The sequence below is a fragment of the Saimiri boliviensis genome, chromosome X, assembly GCF_048565385.1.
Source record: "Saimiri boliviensis isolate mSaiBol1 chromosome X, mSaiBol1.pri, whole genome shotgun sequence".
Classification (NCBI taxonomy): Eukaryota; Metazoa; Chordata; class Mammalia; order Primates; family Cebidae; genus Saimiri; species Saimiri boliviensis.
This window is the reverse complement of record NC_133470.1, coordinates 37,866,710-37,879,120: the sequence shown is the minus strand read 5'-3', so window position 1 is coordinate 37,879,120 and position 12,411 is coordinate 37,866,710. Positions and strand designations below refer to the sequence as shown.

Here is a 12,411-nt window from a genome sequence, read left to right as displayed (position 1 = left end):
TTGTGGACCCAGCGCTCATCCAGTCACGTTTGCTCCTATCCTCCGCGGTTCCCCACCCCTCTTGTGCACTTTGGCTCCTTCTACCACCTCACCCCCATGCTGTACTTTTTGCTCCTCCGCTGGGCTTCTCTCGATTCTCTGAGAGTGCTCAGCATCTTCCCACCTCGGCACCTTTGTTCACCAAGCCCTCTTCTGGCACCTGTGTTTCCACCTTCCAATCCCTGCATACGCGCTTACCCAGCCAATGAAAAACGGTTAATTTTAATGTGTCAACTTGGCTAGGTCAAGGTACCCAAATATTTGATCAAACACCAGTCTAGACGTCATTATCAAGGTATTTATTATTTATTTATTTATTTATTTATTTATTTATTTATATTTATTTATTTATTTATTTAAAGATGGGGTTTCACCATGGTGGCCAGGCTGGTCTTGAACTCCTGACCTCAGGTGATCCACCTACCTCAACCTCCCAAAGTGCTAGGATTACAGGCGTGAGCCACCACACCTGGCCTTTATTGTTTATTTTTAAGGTTTTTTTGGCTGTAAGTGTATTCAATGCAAAATAATCCTCTCCAGTTTTACTGAGGTGGCTGACCACATCCACGACCAAATCCACCTCTAAACTGGAATTGGATTGCTGACCCAGCCCCAGCATCAGCTTTCTTGTCGGCACCAGGTGGCACAGCACTTCATCTGTAGGTGTCTCTTTCGGCTTCCCTTCTTGTGAGTCTTGCGGGTTGCTCACCCTCCAGACCTTTAGGCCAAGGCCTGGCAGTCTCTGGACGGCTGCAGTGTAGGGTGGCAGGCACAATCTCCGGGGGCAGATGAAGGTCATCACGGAGATACTGTATACCCTCATTGGTAAGGCACCAGTAGAAATGTCTCCAGGCAAATTCTTCCTTTACGTAGCCTCGGGACTTGAGAGACTGCATGGTCTCCATGATATGAAGGTTGGGCACATTCTTGTCTGCCAGCTCCGGGTTCTTAGGCATGTGGACATGCTTCTTGGCCACCATAACTCCCTTCTTAAAAAGGAGTTCATAAATGGCAATACGGTTCTTCTTAGGCATCAACATCTTGGCGGCTATAGAGTCCGGGTCCAGGGCTGGAAAGGCTACTACTTTTTATTTTTTGAGACAGAGTCTCACTCTATCACCCAGGCTGGTGCAATGGTGCAATCTCCGCTCACTGCAACTTCCACCTCCCGGGTTCAAGTGATTCTCCTGCCTCAGCCTCCCGAGTCGCTGGGATTACAGGCGTGCACCACCATGCCCGGCTAATTTTTGTATTTTTAGTAGAGACGGGGTTTCACCATGTTTGCCAGGCTGGTGTCAAACTCCCCACCCCAAGTGATCCTCCCGCCTTAGCCTCCCAAAGTGCTGGGATTACAGGTGTGAGCCACCGTGCCCGGTCCACAGGTCATTTTCCTCCATGGATACTCGTCCATTGAAGGCAGACAGTTTCTCCTTGTCTGCACATCTCCATGGAGCCTAATGGCTCTTTTTCTTTCTTTCTTTTTTTTTTTTTTTTTATGACTATTTGAAGCACTGTGGTTTGTACTTTTTTTTTTTTTTTTAAAGAGACAGGGTCTCACTCTGTCACCCTTACTGGGGTTGCAGTGGCATGATCATAGCTCATTGTATCCTGGAACTCCTGGACTCAAGTGAACCTCCTGCCTCAGCCTCCTGAGTAGCTAGGACCACAGATGTGCACCACCATGCCTGGCTAGGTTTAAATTTCTTTTTTTTCTTTTCTTTTTTTTTTTTTTTTTTTGGTAGAAATGGCATCTCACTATGTTGCCTAGGTTGGTTTCGAACTCCTGGGCTCAAGCGATCCTCCCATCTCAGTCCCTCAATATCCTGGGATTATAGGCATGAGCCACCTTGCCTGGCCTTCTAGTGCCTCTTAAAGGTCCTGCTCCACCAGGAAAGGAGATATCCCAAAGCAGAGGCAGGAGAACTAGGGAAATGGAGAGCTTGAACGGCATCAAGGGAGAAGGAGCCAATCCAGAAAGGAAACGCACAGCGGGGGTTACCAACGCAGGTGCCTCCAGGGCTGGACGGGTCATGTGGATGGAGGAGGCAGCAGAGAACAGATAAGGGTGGGATGGGGTGATCTGCATGGCCATCCCATGCAGTGCCAGCCCCGTATTTCCCTATGGGAACATAGGCACAGTGGTGCCAGCTTTTTCAAGAGAGGCTGGAAATCCGAATTTTTGTGTGAAATGTCCCAATTTGTAACTGTTGACAGCTAATTCCGATTATTTCAGTGTACTGTATGTGTCTAGAAGCCTTCAGGGCTACTGGTACTGTTCTGTTTTTCAGGCTGGATTGATGGGTACGTGAGTCTTTGGTTTTCCTGTATTTTTCTTGCCTTATAGAAATATAAATATTGGCCGGGTGTGGTGGTTCACACCCGTAATGCCAGCACTTTGGGAGGCCAAGGCGAGTGGATCACCTGAGGTCAGGAGTTTAAGACCAGCCTGGCCAACATGGTGAAACCCCGTCTCTACTAAAAATATAAAAATTAGTGACATGTGGTGGTGGGTGCCTGTAACTCCAGCTACTCAGGAGGCTGAGGCAGGAGAATTGCTTGAACCCAGAGGGGTGGGGGTGGTGGGGGGCAGAGGTTGCAGTGAGCTGAGATCGCACCACTGCACTCCAGCCTGGGTGAAAGAGCAAAACTCTGTCTCAAAAAAAAAAAAAAGAAAAAAAAAGAAAAAGTATATAAATATCATTTCTTTTTTTGAGAGAGAGAGAGAGCCTCACACTGTTGCCAGTCTGGAGTGCAGTGGTACAATCTCGGCTCACTGCAACCTCTGCCTCCCAGGTTCAAGCAAGGCTGCCTCAGCCTCCCGAGTAGCTGGGACTGCAGGTGTGCACCACCACGCCCAGCTAATTTTTTTGTATTTTTGGTAGAGATGGAGTTTCACCATGTTGGCCAGGATGGTCTCGATCTCTTGACCCCGTAATCCCAGGTACTTTGGGAGGTAAGGCTGCCTTGGCCTCCCAAAGTACCTGGGATTACAGGCATGAACCACCACGCCCGGCCATAAATATCATTTCATATGTATTCAAAATTAAGTTGAGAAACCTTGAAACCCTTTCTGTGAGTTAAGTTTCACCGGCAGACCACCCATTTGTGTCCCCTGCTGTGGGTTAGTTTGCTGCTTTGCAGTACTTGCCGATTAAATGAAGTCTGTGGCTATATACCTTCACTTGAATATTAATTAGTTAAGTGCTACTTTATGCTGAAAATAGAAAAAGTCAGAAATGCTGTTTCTTCTACAAGAATTGTTCTGTGAAAGGAAAAATGTTGCAGCTCACCAACTGCCACCCACTCTTTCCTCTCTGGAATATTTCTGAATCTATCATGTGTTACCTTTCACACAACTTGATATTGAATATAAGAAAAAATATTAATCATTCTGCATAAACCAAAGTCTGACTTCAAACATATGCATGATTTTGATAAAGTCTGCATGTGTGTATATGGGGCACAATTTGCATCTCAGAATCTAAGAAACATGTAAATACTGGCACCAAGGACACATAGCTGTCTTTGGTTCCAAAGCTGTCCAGCATGTGTTCTGGATGAAGCAACCATGAGTCACTTGAAGTGTGGAACAAGTTATTTCACCATTCTGTGCCTCAGTTTCCTCACTTATAAATTTCTAGGCCGGGTGTGGTGGCTCACGCCTGTAATCCCAGCCCTTTGGGAGGCTGAGGTGGGAGGATCACTTGAGCCTGGGAGTTCAAGACCAGTCTGGGCAACAAAGCGAGACCTCATCTCTATAAATAATAATAATAAATAAATAAATAAATAAATAAATAAATAAAATACGTTTCTATATGTGGGTGATATTTTACCTAGGTGGCAGAAGTAAACCACAGAGTGGGAAAGTATCAAATCAAATCAAATTATTTTACTCATTCAAGAGATGTTTATTGGCCGGGCATGGTGGCTCTCACCTGTAATCCCAGCACTTTGGGGGACTGAGATGGATGGATCATCTGAGGTCAGGAGTTTGAGACCAGCCTGGCCAACATGGCAAAACCCCGTCTTTACTAAAAATAAAAAAATAAAAAAATTAGCCGGGCATGGTGGCATGCACCTGTAATCCCAGGTACTCAGGGGATCGCTTGAACCTGGGAGGCGGAGGTTGAGGTGAGCCGAGATTGCACCACTGCACTCCAGCCTGGGTGACAGAGTGAGACTCCATCTCAAAAAAAAAAGAGAGAGAGAGAGAGAGAGAGATGTTTATTGAACACCATGCTAAGTAAGGGCTCTGGGAAAGGCAAAGAAGTTTAGGACATGGCCTCTGCTGTCATGGAACTGGAGAGACAAGACACATACACAAAAAGATCATGACACAATATGAGAAAATATGTAGTCGGCCATCTAGACTGTGAGCTCCTCAACGGCAGGGCCTGCATTCTATTCACCCTTGTAAATGTAGAACTAATGAATGAATAGTACCGAAAACACAGTAGCTGTTCTCAGGAGGAAGGTACCATCGTGGGCTCGAAAGTTAATGAAGCAGTCCTTCCTGTGGCTGATGTCATCTGGAGGAGATTTGCTTTCCCTTTCTCTGAAAAGAGAGGAAATTGAAACTGAGTGGCCCATGTTGGAAAGAGAGGAAGTCCAGGGGTACAGGAAGCCCCTGGGTGAAAGCAGAGGCTAATAAGGGGTTCAGCGCAACCGTGGCCGTCAGACTGACCATCTTTGTGCTGTCTGTTGTCACTATCATCATCTGATTCACCTGCTCCTGCTGCTCCCTCTACAAGATGTGAGGCTGACTGCATCTGGTTGTGACCACCACCATGTCCACTATTGTGGTGCATGCCCCTTACCCTCAGCATCCAAGTGTGTGGCTCAGCTACCCTGGACCAAGCTACCAGGGCTACCACCCCATGTCCTCCCCAGCCAGGGATGCCAGAAGCACCCTACCCAAAACAGTACCCACCACCTTACCTGGCCCAGCCCATGGGCCTGCTGGCCTACCATGAGACCCCGACTGGAGGAGCAGCTGCACCCTACCCCACCAGCCAGCCTCCCTCCAACCTGGCCTACATGGATGCCCCAAAGGCGGCCCCCTGAGTGTGCCTGGGCCTTGCTGGCTGCCACTTGGTTATGTCGTATGTGTGGGAGTGGTGTGCAGGCATGGTTCCTCGAGCCCTGTGCATGCTGTGTGTGTCCTGTCTGTACATGTGACTTCCTCTGATGCCGATGAGGTAGGAAGTGATCCTTGCCAGAGTGGGCCAGGACAGGACTTTGTTTTCTTCCTCACCTGAAAGTATGCTTCCTAAAATCTCAAGCCAAACTTGAATAATGCGGTGGTGGGGGCTCCCTGGGAGGTGGCTCCCTAGAGGTGGGGGGCTCTCCAGGGCACATCTGGAGTTCTTTTCCAGCTTACCCCAGGGTTACCGAGTGTGGCCTGTCACACTAGGACGGCGCAGCTTTCTGTGAGTGTGATGCAGATGTGTCCTGGTTTCAGCAGCATAGCCAGCTGCTGCTTGAGGCCACGGCTTGTCTCCAAAGTTGGGGGTACCCTTTGTAGAGCCAGGGCCATGATGCAGGCAAAGCTTGGGCTCTGACCAAGTTGGTCTTTTATCCTTTGGGCAGATGTCCCCTTGTTCCCTGGAGCCTGTGTCATGCCCACTGGGGGTCAGGCAGCCTCCTGATGCCAGGCTCCCACTGGGAGCTCTCATGGCCCTGCACTTCCCACAGGTGGGCAGGGCAGCCCGTCTACTAGCACAGCAGGTCTCTTCCCTTGCAGCATTTTCATTTTATTTTAGCCGAACATTTTACCTATTTTCTTTTCTTTTTTTTTTTTTTTTGAGAAGGAGTCTTGCTCTGTCGCCAGGCTGGAGTGCACTGGCACGATCTTAGCTCACTGCAACCTCCACCTACCAGGTTCAAGCGATTCTCCTGCCTCAGCCTCAAGAGTAGCTGGAATTACAGGCATGCCCCACCACGCTCAGCTAATTTTTGTATTTTTAGTAGATACGGGGTTTCACTATGTTCTCTAGGATGGTCTCAATCTCTTGATCTCATGATCTGCCGCCTCAGCCTCCCAAAGAGCTGGGATTACAGGCGTGAGCCACCACGCCCAGCCCATTTTGCCTATTTCCTGTTTTAAAATGTGATGTGAGACTGAAGCCCCTGGGTTGTGGAGGGAAATTGGCCTGGAGGAGAGGAATAACCTGGCTCATGTTTGAGTCCCTGCTTCCCCTGACACCGGCCTCAGCGAATCTGCAACTCCTATACCCCAGGCCAGTGTGTTCTGACAGCAGGGACACCAGGGCCAAGGGGCCGTCTGGACCAAAGGTGGGGTATGGGGCCCTGGATGGCAGCTGTCTCCCTGTTACTGTTTCACCAGAGCTGGCTTAGCTTCGTATGTATCTGTTGCTGTGTTTCTGAGAGTCTAGGGTCTGTATCCTTGTTTAGAATAAATGCAGTCATTTGGAAGAAGAAGAAAGAAAAATGTTTGTGAAGACTTCAAAGTTGGAATTTGAGTCATACCTGGAAACATGGACAGGATTCAGATCATCAGATGGGAGCGAAAAGGCTATTTCTGGTGGGGTTGGCTCTGGGGATAAGGAGAAGACACTAGTGTGCAGAGACTTGTGGGGAGGGGGATAGGAATGACAAAGGAGCTTTTGGAAGCAGTGAGTTTTGGAAACAATGGTTGGAGCGGATGGTTCATTCATTTACTCAGCAAAACCCACAAAGCATGGTCCTGACAGCTGGAAATATGGTGACAAACAAGAAAGATACAAGTCCTTCACCTCATGGAGCTGACCATCTGCTGACTGTGGTGTTTAAGTGGGTGCTTAGAAAAATCATGAGAGGGCCGGGTGCGGTGGCTCACATCTGTAATCCCAGCACTTTGGGAGGCCGAGGCAGGTGGCACCTGAGGTCAGGAGTTTGAGACCGGCCTGGCCAACATGGTGAAACCCCCATCTCTACAAAAAATGAGCCGGGTGTGGTCCTGATTAGACATTGGGCTGAAAAGCATTCTCAGGTTTTGAGGCTCAAGTATTTATTATAATGAAAATGTAAGGGCCAGGCGCAGTGGCTCACACCTGTAATTCCAGCATTTTGGGAGGCCGAAGCAGGTGAATCACTTGAGGTCAGGAGTTCGAGACCAGCCTGACCAACATGGCGAAACACCGTCTCCACTAAAAATACAAAAATTAGCTGGACGTGGTGGTGGGCGCCTGTAATCCCAGCTACTAGAGAGGCTGAGGCAGGAGAATCACTTGAACCCAGGAAGCGGAGGTTGCAGAGAGCTGAGATTGTACCATTGCACTCCAGCCTAGGCAACAAGAGCAAAACTCCATCTCAAAATAATAATAATAAGAAGAAGAAGAATCAGTCTGGGTGTTGTGGCTCACGCCTGTAATCCAAGCACTTCAGGATGCCAAGGTGGGCAAATCACTTGAGGCAAGGAGTTCAAGACCAGCCTGGGCAACATAGTGAAACCCCATCTCTAACTAAAACCACTAAAATTATCCGGCCGTAGTGGTGCTCACCTGTAGTTCCAGCTACTGGAAAGGCTGAGTCCCAGCTACTGGGGAGGCTGAGGCAGGAGAATTGCTTGAACCCGGGAGGCAGAGGTTGCAATGCCAGATATTACACCACTGCACTCCAGCCTGGGCTATAGATTGAGACTGTGTCTCAAAACAAAGAGAAAGTCTTACAGCAAACCACAGCTCATATGAAGAAAAGAAAAAAACAGAAAGAAAGAAAAGAAAGAAAGAATTTAATCAGTCCTATATAAGCAAGATCAGTACTTACTTTTTTTTTTTTTTTTTTTTTGAGATGGAGTTTTGCTCTTGTTACCCAGGCTGGAGTGCAATGGCGCGATGGAGTGCAATGGCGCGATCTCGGCTCACCGCAACCTCCGCCTCCTGGGTTCAGGCAATTCTCCTGCCTCAGCCTCCTGAGTAGCTGGGATTACAGGCACACGCCACCATGCCCAGCTGATTTTTTGTATTTTTAGGAGAGATGGGGTTTCACCATGTCGATCAGGATGGTCTCAAACTCTCGACCTCGTGATCCACCCACCTCGGCCTCCCAAAGTGCTGGGATTACAGGCTTGAGCCACCGCGCCCGGCCAGTACTTACATTTTAAAAAAATATTATGGATGGAGAGCTGCAGCCTAAAACCAAAGATTCAATCCCCTTCTTACCCCTGGATCCTTGCCTCCCTCCTAAATGTGTCATTAGACATACCTTTCTAGTTACCTGGGTAGAGAGGATCCTTCTCTACTTGGAATATAGGCCACTGGATAATAAATCTTATCTTGCCTTCCTCAAAGAGTCAGTGCAAAAATGAGGCAACTTGTCATGTGAGGCAAGTCCTTTAAGCTTCTCAGATGAATGTTGCTATATTAGGACCAAGGACTATTATGCAACAAGACCTATCTACACCTTTCCTTGATGCCTGAGCTTCACAGCAAAGACCACTTGTTGAACTAACCATTGTATCGTATTTTTGCAAAACGATCATTTCTAGGGGTGAATCCCCCATTAATTTCACAAGATCTCGGTTTGGGTATTAGCCATTTGGTATTTGGGAAAAGAATCTTTCAGAAAATGAACCAGTGGTAATCGTGATGAAAATAATGGTTGGAAATGTTTTTATAGAATATACTATAACATGTATATAGCAAGAATAATACTAAAATTTCAACTGGTTTGTAACTGACAAGCAAGGAGTGGCCTTCCCGACTTCCCTGGCCAGAGCTAGTGCTCTGTCTTGGGCTCCCACAGCCTGCTTTACATCCCTTACCACACTTCCATGGAAGGCATGTGCTCAGAAGTCTCTGTCCTAGCTGGGTGCAGTGGCTCACGCCTGTAATCCCAGCACTTTGGGAGGCAGAGGCAGGCAGATCACCTGAGGTAAGGAGTTTGAGACCAGCGTGGCCAACATGGTAAAACCCTGTCTCTACTAAAAATACCAAAAATTAGCCAGGCATGGTGGCAGACACCTGTAGTTCCAGATACTCGGGAGGCTAAGGCAGGAGAATTGCTTGAATCTGGGAGGCGGAGGTTGCAGTGAGCCGAAATAGCACCATGGCACTCTAGCCTGGCTGACAGAGTGAGACTCTGTCTCAAAATAAATAAATAAATAAATAAATAAATAAGTCTCTGTCTCCACTAGACTATGAACACTTAATAGCAACTGTATTTTATTTATTTTCAGATCAGTAGCACCTGGGACTGAACCTGGACACAGTAGGTACTCGATAAACGTTGACTGAATGGGTAGAGGAGATTTGTACAGGCCCTTTACTTCGCATGGATGACAAGGCAGGCCAGGAGATGATAATAATGATAATTATTATTTTAATTTTAATTTTTATTATTTTGACACAGGGGCTCGCTCTGTCGCTCAGGCTGGACTGCAGTGGTATGATCACAGCTCACTGCAGCCTCCAACTCCTGGCCTTAAGCAGTCCTTCCACCCCAGCCTCCTGAGTAGCTGGGACCACAGGCACGTGCCACCACACATGGCTAATTTTATTTATTTATTTATTTATTTTTGGTAGAGATGGGGTTTCACCATGTTGCCCAAGCTGGTCTGGAACTCCTGGTCTCAAGCAGTCCACCTGCCTCAGCCTCCTAAAGTGCTGGGATTACAGGCCATCTCACCTGGCCTGAGAGCATTATTACTTTTTCACCTTTAAGAATAAACCACATTGACTGTGGGAGAACAGAAAGATGGCAACGCCCGCACGGCTGTCTCTGTTAGAGGTAGCGGGGGAGCTGGCGGCGGTTCGAGCGGCTCTGGGCCGGTAGCCTAGGCTCTCGCAGCCTGGCCCTTGCTGCTGTACCTTTAAGCAGCGGATCCCCATGGCACCTGTTGGGCGCGTTGTGCCTGCAGAGGCCGTCTCTAGCCTCCAAGCCGTTGACCCCGTTGCAGGAAGAGATGGCGTCTCTACTACAGCAGATTGAGACAGAGAAAAGCCTGTATTCAGACCATGAGCTTCATGCTCTGGATGAAGGCAGGCGACTGGAAAAGAAGAAAGCTGACCTCTATGATGATGAAGATGAACAGGATATATTGCTGGTGCAAGATGTGGAAGATAGGTGGGAACAGAGATTTGTACAGTTCAAACCTGGAGCTCGTGTAACAAGCTGACGAAAAGAATGACCGAACATCCCTGAACCGGAAGCTAGACACGAACCTGGTTCTGTTAGTCAGAGAGAAGCTTGGAGATGAGGATGTTTGGATGCTGCCCCAGGCGGAATGGCAGCCTGGGGAGACCCTTGGAGGAACAGCTGAACGAACCCTAGCCACACTCTCTGAAAACAATATGGAAGCCCAGTTCCTGGGAAACGCACCCTGTGGGCACTACAAATTCAAGTTCCCCCAGGCACTGCGGACAGAGAGTAACCTCAGGGCGAAGGTGTTCTTCTTCAAAGCACTGCTGTTAACTGGAGACTTTTCCCAGGCCGGGAAGCAGGGCCAGCATGTGTGCGTCATTAAGGATGAGCTGAGTGACTATTTGAAACCAAAATACCTGGCCCAAGTTAGGAGGTTTCTTTTGGACCTCTGATGGGCCGAGCTGCTTATGGACGGTGCTCAGATAAGTCTGGGATTAGGGCCTCAAGGACATTGTGTGGTTGCCTCACATTTGGAGGTAATATCTAGCAGTAAGCTAAATTCTGAGAAATAAATGAGTCTATTACTCAAAAAAAAAAAAAAAAGAATAAACCACATCAAAATTTAAAATTACTCTGCCAAAGACCCTGTTAAGAGAATGAAAAGACAAAGACTGGGAGAAAATATTTGCAAATCACATATCTGACAAAGGGCTAGTATCTGGAGTATGTAAAGAACTCTCAAAACTTATCAGTAATATTAGCCAGGTATGGTGGCAGGTGCCTGTAATCCCAGCTACTTGGGAGGCTGAGGCAGGAGAATCGCTTGAACCCTGAAGGCAGAGGTTGCAGTGAGCTGAGGTCTCACCACTGCACTCCAGCCTGGACAATAAGAGCTAAACTCTGTCTCAAAAAAAACCAAAAAACAAAAAAAACTTTCACTTGACCTTAAGAAAAAAAAAGAAGAAAAAAACCTTATCGGTAATAAACAATCCAATTAGAAAAAGGGCAAAAGACGTGAACAGATATGTCCCTGAAGAAGATATACAATGGCAATTAAGCGTGTGAAAAGATGCTCACTGTCATTAGACATTAGAGAAATGCAAATTAAAACCACAATGAGGTTCTAAGCCCCTGACCACACAGAAGGCCATTGGCCACTGGCCAGGCATTTCGAGAAATTATCTTTGGCCACTTTTTTTTTTTTTGAGATGGAGTTTCGCTCTTGTTACCCAGGCTGGAGCGCAATGGTGCGATCTTGGCTCACCGCAACCTCCGCCTCCTGGGTTCAGGCAATTCTCCTGCCTCAGCCTCCTGAGTAGCTGGGATTACAGGCACGCGCCACCATGCCCAGCTAATTTTTTTGTATTTTTAGTAGAGACGGGGTTTCACCATGTTGACCAGGATGGTCTCGATCTCTTGACCTCGTGATCCACCCGCCTCGGACTCACAAAGTACTGGGATTACAGGCTTGAGCCACCGCGTCCGGCCATCTTTGGCCACTTTTTAAAAATTAAAAAAAAAAAATTAAAAAAAAAAACCACAATGAGGTATCACCACACACCTATCAGAATGGCAAAAATTAAAAATAGCGACATCAAATGCTGGAGACACAGAGAAACTGGATCACTTGTAGATTTCTGGTGGAAACGTAAAATAGGACAGCCATTCTGGAAATGGCTTGGCAGTTCTATTAAAACGTATTTATTTATTTATTTATTTATGAGATGGAGTCTTGCTCTGTTGCCCAGGCGGGAGTGCAGTGGCATGATATTGGCTCACTGAAACCTCTGCCTCCCGGGTTCAAGCAATTCTCCTGCCTCAGCCTCCCTAGAAGCTGGAATTACTGGCATGTGCCTCCACACCTGGCTAAGTTTTGTGTTTTTAGGTGAAGGGGTTTCACCATGTTGGCCAGCTGGTCTCGAAATCCTGACCTCAAGTGATCTACCTGCCTCGGGCTCTAAAAGTGCTGGAATTACAAGCATGAGCCACTGTGCCAAGTCCATTTATGTGTTTATTTATCTACTGTCTGTCTATCTATCTATCACTCTATCACTGTGTTGCCCAGGCTGCTCTTGAAGTCCTGGCCTAAAGCTGTCCTCCTACCTCTGCCTCCCAAAGTGCTTGGATTACAGGCTTGAGCCATGACAGTTTCTTTTAAAACTAAAAACGGATTTACCATACAACCCAGCACTTACAATTTTGGCCATTTGTCCCAGAGAAATAAACCTTATTTTTACACGGAAACTTCTACACGAATGCTTACAGTAGCTTTATTTGTGATAGCCAAAG

General features: G+C 47.4%; 3 pseudogenes; 2 read left to right on the top strand and 1 right to left on the bottom strand.

The window, feature by feature from the left end:
* Nucleotides 1-581: 581 nt before the first annotated feature.
* On the bottom strand, nt 582-1,079 carry LOC101043182 (small ribosomal subunit protein eS10-like; annotated as a pseudogene).
* An 891-nt stretch (nt 1,080-1,970) lies between these two features.
* LOC120366554 (protein shisa-5 pseudogene) lies at nt 1,971-5,103 on the top strand (annotated as a pseudogene).
* A 4,632-nt stretch (nt 5,104-9,735) lies between these two features.
* Nucleotides 9,736-10,718, top strand: LOC101042545 (large ribosomal subunit protein mL46 pseudogene; annotated as a pseudogene).
* The last annotated feature ends 1,693 nt before the right edge of the window (nt 10,719-12,411 follow it).